This window comes from Abramis brama (assembly GCF_963993115.1).
Source record: "Abramis brama genome assembly, chromosome: 11".
In the NCBI taxonomy this organism is placed as follows: Eukaryota; Metazoa; Chordata; class Actinopteri; order Cypriniformes; family Leuciscidae; genus Abramis; species Abramis brama.
Window position 1 is genome coordinate 13,584,302 of NC_139973.1, and position 9,053 is coordinate 13,593,354.

At 35.2% G+C, this 9,053-nt stretch overlaps 2 long non-coding RNA genes across 2 annotated transcripts; both read left to right on the plus strand.

The window, feature by feature from the left end:
• Positions 1-422: 422 nt before the first annotated feature.
• LOC311092917 lies at positions 423-7,591 on the plus strand. The gene is made up of 3 exons (XR_014608331.1): positions 423-680; positions 7,152-7,186; positions 7,496-7,591. It is a non-coding gene; the product is annotated as an uncharacterized lncRNA (long non-coding RNA).
• Positions 2,870-6,175, plus strand: LOC311092916. The gene is made up of 4 exons (XR_014608330.1): positions 2,870-2,916; positions 4,058-4,134; positions 4,347-4,408; positions 4,739-6,175. It is a non-coding gene; the product is annotated as an uncharacterized lncRNA (long non-coding RNA).
• Positions 7,592-9,053: the final 1,462 nt, after the last annotated feature.

The window sequence follows — 9,053 nt, forward strand, 5'->3', positions numbered from 1 at the left end:
TACAGAGTTATGTGTAATTTTACAGAAATTATTAAGTAATATTTTACAGATGTTTTCTGTGAAATTAGAAAACAAAGAAAAGAAGGTATAACTGCGGAAATCAGCATCTATTCAATATGTTTTCCTTACAGATTATTAAGCATGTGGGGGTTAAAGTGAGTTTTTTTAAGGTTAAATAATAGTATTTGTACATACAGTACCCTACATAGGCTACAGTAGGCCTGTATTGAATTATTTTTTATTTCACATTTTATTTTATACTCATTTTGATCATTATTTCATTGTCTTATTCTCCCATAATTTCATGTATATTTTATGAATATTTTTCCAAATCTCCGTTGCTTCACATTCAGGGCTTTGTGTGTGTGTGTGTGTGAGTGAGTGAGTGCGCGCGCGATGACGCAGATTCAAATTCATTTCCGCTGTTTACTCCCGCCCACAACGGTTAACGTTAGCTGATCAGTCGAGTTTGGGCAAGCGGGAGATTTGAATTCAGTCTAACGTTACTCTCGTGAAGTGGATTGTGAGATCAACAGTGGTTCAAAGCAATCGTATTCGTCAAGAGCAGCCGTGAGCAGGAGCTGTTGTCAGTCAGTCTGTTGGATTCTTCGGAGATAACGCCCTTTTCAGTGAGCCTGGTTCGTCACAGCGGACATCATGCCAACCGATCACCGGCTGAGGTAAGAGTCTCATTATACTAAGTTACATGTGAACGATATTTTATATTACATTTGTGTTACGTTTACAGTTTTCAAGCTAACGTTGGCATTCTTAAATGATGTTCAGTCATAACTGGCGAGAGCTGGAGGAGAATGAGGTCTCTGCAGAGCAACAAAGGGCGTTCCTCAATTTTGGGGCGTTTTCCAACTGGGTAGGCGTTTTACAACCTCTGTGCCTGGTTTGCTAAAACTTGAGTGGGCGATTCCTAATACTTGAATATGCTTTTCCCATCAGATATGAGTGATAAAGCGAGAAGGGCGATTCCACAGTTTAGGGCTAACTGCAAGGACAACAGCCTGCAAAAATCAATCTTCATGGAGAAAGCCATTGTCCTCAGGTTAACATCCTGAGAAAACCTGGGGTACAGCTGTGTGAAAGGCAGGATAAATCTGGCAATGGTAAACTAGTAAACTTTGATCAAAGTTGAGTTGATGTCAAATTTAACGTATGTAACATGGACGGAAAAACAATGTAAGTTCAAGCAGAAAGTGTACTTAATCTAATTCAGTTTAATAAAATCTGGTTGAATCCCAGTTCATGTTTTACTTTGTTCCTAATTTGGTATAGTTATGAGTCATACGTTGTGTATGGTTCACAAAACTGGTAATAGGACTTCCATGCAGGCAGGGTGGCCATCTAATATTATCTGTTCTATAAACTTAAAGGTGCATTTTTGAGTCTGGTATGTTCATAAACTGAAAGCCAGCAAAATTACTAACAAATACCACAGGTATATTTTTCTAATTTATTTGCCAAATGTAGAAGACAAAGGAACTCCTACAAGTGTGCTAAGTTATAACGTGTGTAACGTGGACGGAAAAAAATTAAACAATCCTGCAAGATTGCCTTTGTAACACAAAATAATACCATTTCATGAAAACTGGCATAGAATAGAACAAGAATAGAACAAGTTCATAACACATTAAAATAACCTGTCATCATACTATCAAATTTAAAGATCATACAGATTGTGTTAACGCACTATTAACGTGTTAACTTCGTCAGCCTAAGCTATATTCTTACGAACATTGGACAGAAAAAAAAAATCATAAAAAAAAACAAAAACAAAAAAAAACAGAAAAATGTCATTGACGATGTTGACTTTCATGAACAGCTTATTGAGTCAAAAATACGCAGAAAACAACGTTGGAAGTTGGACAGACTGAAAATTTCCGTCTAAGTTACGAACAAAATGTGCAGAATCTGTCAAAATGTATAAAACCACCATTCATGCATGCTCTTTCACGATGAACGACGCTTTCGGTCCGAAACCACTCGCAATCATCCGACTTGCACACTCTTTTATCCTTTCTCACCACAATGATCCTATTTAATGTTTACTTAACCAAAGTTTACCACGTTCGTATCATTTTAACGTTCGTAACCTTTTGGACAGAATCCACAAACTTACCCACATTCGTCGAAATCCGTGAAATCCTGTTAACACTTTCTCACACGCAGAGCGACCGTGACCTAGACAATCTTATTTCTTTGATGAGAACCGTTGAGACATTAGGAGATGGAAATTCAGCGTCAGAATAAAATGTTCGAGCGTTATGGTTTTTGGACAGAAAATCTCGGCCCCTGTTTTATCCCGATTTATTAACAATTTATCATGTAGCAACGCATATGAGAATTTAACCCACACAAGATGGTTTTATTGTTATGCTACTGATAGAATTACATGGAAAAATTATATCTCCGCTTCCTTTAGAATCATAGTTTAACGTGCGTAACTGCTTGGACAGAAAGTGTAACGAACGTTAGTAAATATTTCCATTGCATCGTGGTGGATTAAGGGAATTCTACTTTCAGTGTTAGTAGTAGTATTTTGTAGAAGACACACCAAAATAAATGTTTTGCGCCAAAATTCAGGATTTTATTAAAGGAAATGAAAGAAATGACTTAGGAAAAATCCAGATGCACTGAATGTCCCACCGTGACATCCGCAATTTCTGGGGACGGAAATAAAATAAAGTCTCATTACACGATAATGCCAAGGCCTAGTGGGATAAAAGTAACTTTATTATTTCTTACATCTATCTTTAACAAAATAGTGAACTAAAAATAAAAAAATGACAACAACTGGGTATTATTCAATCTATATTGTTCATTACACCCCTTGTGGACAGATACTGTGGAATCGCCCAGAAAGCGGTGAAATGAGGAGAGAGATCACCTGTCCTGCATATGGATGTAAGTGGATTTTTGTAAATTCTCATTTTGTCTAAGTTAACGTTTTAATTAGTTTGTGTAAATTTGCTTGCAACATGATTAGACAGAAAAAGCTCCAAGAGGTCTGCCACTTACAATCTATCGCTAACCATTAGCAAACATTCGCTAACTTTTTGGTGCATAAGTTTGTTACTTTAGTGTTGATAGTGGTAGTTTGCTTATTTTTTTCCTGTCGGAGTATTCTAATATAAAAAAAATAGTTAGCTTGTCAGACTAGAAAACAATAGTTGTAAACAAATGTTAATGGACTATTCCACCGAATAGGTGCCATTTATGTCCCCAGGACATTATGGCCCGGTTTCACAGACAGGGTTTAGCCTAAACCAGGATTAGTCCATAGTTCAATTAGGACATTTAAATAATTTTCATAAACATGCTTAGAAAAAAAAGAGACAAAACAAAGGCACTGATATATTTTAAGATCAGTCAGTGCAAGTTTATTTCAGTTGGAACAGCTCAGACTTACATTTTAGTCTAGGACTAGGCTTTAAAATTGTTTGTGAAACCGGGGGGTATATAGGTGCTAATATGTACAAAAAATAACTATAAATACATTTTAAGGAAAGTGTTGTGCACATTAATCTAACTGAAAATTGTATCTAATTAAAAAATTATTAAAAACTATAATAATTTTGGATAAATAACGTTTTCATTAAGTCCAGAACACACTCCCTTTATATATGAAATGGTGTTTGAGTGTGAGGTGCGCTGTAAGAAAACAAGAAAAGCTCCACAGAAAAGCTGAAAAAGCATTGCTTGTTAAGTTTATTTTTAATACAAATTTTAATGTAATATTTATAATTTTTCTGTTATTTATATTATATCTCATAACCCATTATGTACCCCTAAACATAACCCTAACAAAAACCTCTGCAGACCACTAGATTTAAATAGAAACATGATTTGACCTTTTTTAGCAGTGAGATCAGCTCACTAATCAATGTTCAACGCTCTTCATTATATCAGTGCAGGCATTAATACCTCACATGTGTAGTCAATCCTATAGACTAAAATAATGGATGAATGTTAAAATGTAAAATGATTATGTACAGAGGAGGAAACTTTTTTTAAATTAAAATGGATGAATTTGTTGTCTATTCAGCACATCACAATTCAGCGGAGAGGACAAGAGCCTCAACCACAGCGCTACCTTGCTGCTGTGGAGTCTTCATTCTAATGGTAGGATCAATGGCTACTATTGGTTCTGCAGGTGCCATGTCAGAATTAAACCCATGTGCAGTTATTAATACATAATTCATGTTGCTGTATGCTCTCTATGTCATCTTGGGGGGAACATTTGACTTTTCACAGGTGTGTTTTCCAAGCTCATTAAAAAACATTCTGTAAGTTTAAGAATTGTTATGATAAACTTGTGCTTTTTCCAACTATAGTCAGACATACCAAGTATAAGAAGATGGTGGTCTGTCCTTTTGCTGGAGAAATTCCCACCAAGGTGTTTGTTTCTTTCTTTCTTTCTTTCTTTCTTTCTTTTTTATTGTTATTAGTCCTTTTCTAAAAAATAATGACAAGGATTGCAAAATGCCTTTACAGTTAGTGTGACTTTTAGTTTTCATATCTTCATGCAATGAAACTTGATATACTGTATTAATGTGTTTTTATGTCATACATTTATCAAAATCGGTCATGGAAATCCAGCAAAGAAAGAGAAGGCGGATTGACAAGCCACACAAAACTGCTATGATTTATTTTGTTTGAGGTGCTCTATTATTTATAGTAAATGTTGACTGTCATTTACTGATGTTCTTCATTTGTCCCTTCATAGTGGCAACCGTTGACCAACCCCTGAACATACAGGAGGCATGTATTTGTTGTTACTTCAAGATGGTGACGTTGCAATTGGCTCCCTTGCCCTCACCTGCAGGTGCTTCAACAGCATTGTGAGCATGGATAGTTTCCGCCGAGAGGCTCACTTTCGGTGGTTGGACAGTAAGTTTTATTAGTGTCACTGTTTAGTTAATCACAGCTCTCTCTCTGTTTTTTCTCAGTTATGTATGTTGAATATTAAGACAATGATGATGTCAGCTGACAACTTTTTTTTTTTTTTCAGATGTCGTGAACTGGAAAATTTCAGAAACCTGTACAGGGTTCCATACAGTCTATCCAGATGTCTCCATTATGAGACTACATACAAAGACTGTGGTGAAGGCTACAGAGGAAGAGGGCAAAGAGGTGTGATGCTGGGGTTCTTTGGCTCTGATGACTTCCAAGGATACTGCGGAGACGACTGTTTCTATGAGGCTGGAGGAAGCATCTAATGTTTCATGCAATGTGTTCCTCATGTTTGAACTTGCCACATTGATTGCTTGCTTATTTTATTTTATTGGATTCTCTCTTTTTTACTATTACATTAAGTAGAGAATGCTGCATTTATCAATATAGTTTTTCATCATATTGGTTACAGTATCTATACGGTCAATAAAGTAATGCTAATGTTTTAAGTTTTCAGAGTCATTATTCTAAGTTAACACATTTTACCTTAATTTAAAGGTCAATACGTTTTACATTATATATCATTTAATCTAAGCTACAAATATCACTTAAATATCAGCCATTACATATAAATATCATATTTTGAAAAATACAGGTGAGAAAGACCAATACAATCATTTTCACCATTGCTTTACTGTAGGATTTGGTAACTTTATTGGAAATTGCTATTAATTTTCCTTGTTATTCACCGTTACAACTTGATTTATGTTGTGTTGTTAACACACACACAAAACGAAAATAAAACTAATGTAATTATAGTTGAGTAATAAAGTAATTTTTAATACTTTTAGCTTTTAAGGTTTACATTTAGAGAAAAATTGCATGCAGGTAAGAGAGATTATAAAATATAATACACACTCACAGGCTATTATACAAGATCTGTATCTTATAACATAAGAACGGGAAATTTGGTTTATGAAAGAATTCCATATTAAAGATCTCTCCGTAGTTTAATGTAACACTTTTTTAAAATTTTATTTTTAAGAAAATAGGTACTGTAGCCTGTATTTTATACACATATTTTATTTTGACATACATGTTGTCGCGATATCGACATAATAGTAAAAATCAAGAAAAAAAAACATGGAAAAAACGAGAAATAATAACGCATATCCGTTTCTGAAAGGGCTTCCGTACGAGAAATAATAACGCATTTCCGCTTCTGATAGGGCTTCCGTACGGTTTTGATTGGATGGTTGGAAAATGCCTAGACCGGTTTGAAAACGCCCAATAATTGGAAAACGCCTTCTTGTTGTTCCGCAGAGACCTATACTTGAGCTGGAGGCCAAAACACTGAAAATGTAGCATGCGTCTTTACATTTTCCATCTGTTTTAAGAACGATCAGTTGAACCCACACCTCAAAAGACCTAAAACGAGCTTTCGTAGACTTGTTATACATATCAAAGTCCGTTTAATTGTGTATAAAATCTTCGTTAATACGCGATAGTAGCCTATCTGTCAGTAAATCAATCTCTAATGGCGGGACATTTTGAAACACCGTCTGGAAGCTGAAAACTCTTCTCTTAAAAAATATCCTTGGTTTTAATTATAGTAAAATTATAGTAACCACGTTTTTGGCGGATTTTTATTACCATTTTTAATAACCACAGTTATACTACAAATAGGCCTTCCATGTTTGTTTGTTTTTTTGTTTTTTCTTTGTGGTTAAACCATAGTTAATTTTCGTAAGGGTTAACGTGGCTATCAAGACTGTTAAGAAAACGAATTCAGTAAATACTGTACTTGATGATACTAGATGTGACTAGAATATGAACACAACATGATAAATTGCATATTCTGGCTGCATCTGCTTGCCAACACGTAGCTAACGTTATAGAATGCATACATATGTATATAAGAGGCTTATAAAATAAAAGTTGATAGAATGTTTGTGTTCTGATGAAGAAATTAACTTATCTACATTTTGGATGGACTGGGGTCATCATAGAAGCCTTTTTCATAGGATACTTTTGAGTATTGGTTATGAAAATTGCATTGATCCAGATGAACAGACAGTTACACCCCTAACGTTAGGTGTCTCAGCTCAAAACTTCACAGTTAGCCTTTCCTGCTCAGCTTCCAGATCATAGTCAGTTGAGGTTTTGCATTGTCCCAGTGGAACATATTCTGACATGTGTAAATGTAATACTGAGTTGTTAAAAAATATATTTTTTTGTGATTTCAGGTCAAGTGGAAAGCAGAATGATCATGGCAAACAAGGTATGGGAAGAAGTAATTTAAAATATCGTAATGGCCGAGTCTTCTGATTCCATATAATTGCACTAAAAGTGCAGAAAATTTGTTTTATACTGTATTTTCCCATGTGAATATTCGTTTGATCCTTGTGAGGCCACTGTAGCTGCACAAGGTTTGGTTTTGCTACAGTAAGACCACGATTGTGTTAGATTCCACCCATGACCCATCTATTTATTTATTTATTTTTTTGTAGTGTAACTAGGCTCTGTCATTTAGAAACATGACTTTTCCCGAACATCACTTAATGACACATATCTCTACCTTTCATTACAGCCAGAGGATCTGACGGTTGCTGCTCGCATCTCAGCCTACCTGATGGAAAATTCTTGCTGGATGAATGACCTTCACCTTCAACTCAACCTTGCCAAGACAACTGCTTATGGTTTCAGCCAAACCATCCTTGCTGTGTGATCCTGCTGATTTGCCTTATACAACATCAGAAAGATCCGTCCCTTCCTATCGGAGCCACACAACTCCTTGTCTAAGCTCTTGTTCTATCCAGACTGGACTATTGTAATGCTCTCCTGGCAGGCCTTCCAGCATCAGTCAAACCTCTGCAACTGATCCAGATGCTGCAGCAAGACCTAAACTCACTGCTTCAGATCTATGTGTCTCCAGAAGCTTGTGTTCTGCAAGTGAACGGCGCCTTGTGGTGCCATCATCCCAAAGAGACACAAAATCACTTTCACTGACCTTTCCCTGGACTGTTCCCTGCTGGTGGGATGACCTGCCCAACTCAACACATTTTCAAGAAACCGCTAAAGATCCATCTTTTCATAAACACTTGACCCAATAATACTAAATCTTTGTTTTAATACAAAAGAAAAATTGTGCACTGTGCTACACTAACTGGGACTTGTCACTGCACTTGTTGCTTCTATTGTTCTCTTAATTTTAAGTCACTTTGGATAAAATGTAATTGTAAATGTTTGAAATAAGTTATATTAGAGTATAAAGGCATACAGCAATTGTCTTTTAATGTGGATATTTTTACATGTTCTAAATGATATACTGAGCCTGTATTTCATATCATTCACGTATCTTGATGTTCAGTGTTTGTTTAATGAGTAATACTGTAAATGTGCTGGTATTCCGTACTTGTACGTTTAGTTAATTTAACAGAAATTGACTGTACATTTGCTATTATTAAGTACTTAATTAGAGATTGGTCAAAGTTGTGAAACTGGATCTGCAAAAATTAAAACTAAATATACAAACTTTGTATTTGAATTCATGTACTTATTGCGTTTTTATACATAACTTCATAGTTATTTTACACAGAAAAACTATATATTAAAAGATAATTACTGTAGATAGACAGAGCATTATTATAAAATAACTTTATAAAACCCTAAATTTACAGTTTAACCTTAAAGTTAAATGTTCTTTTTATGTAATTTGACATCATTTATCCGTTTTTCCACGGTTTAATAAGCCATTATCAACAGTAATGTACTGTAATTTAATTAATTTTGACCGTAAAGTCAATTCTGTATTTTTACGGTTTTTGCCTGTAATTTTGTGAAATGGTTATTTGCTGTAATTTAACGGAACCCGTCTGGAAACTTTGCTGCCAGAGATTTACCTTTTTTTTACGGGATTTTTTTTTTACAGTGTATAGAGTATTTTTGTATATCGTGGATCATCATCTTTCTTTCACCACCCGTCTGACGTTACAGAATAACCAACCCAAATCGAGTCAGCATGGGAATCTTTCACATCCCGGTAAACCCAGCTCACTCGCTTTTAACCTGTTTCCAAGATGAACAATCTATTGAAGATTATGTTGCCGACTTTCTGGAGCTCGCTGATGGGGTAAGCTGGGCAGATG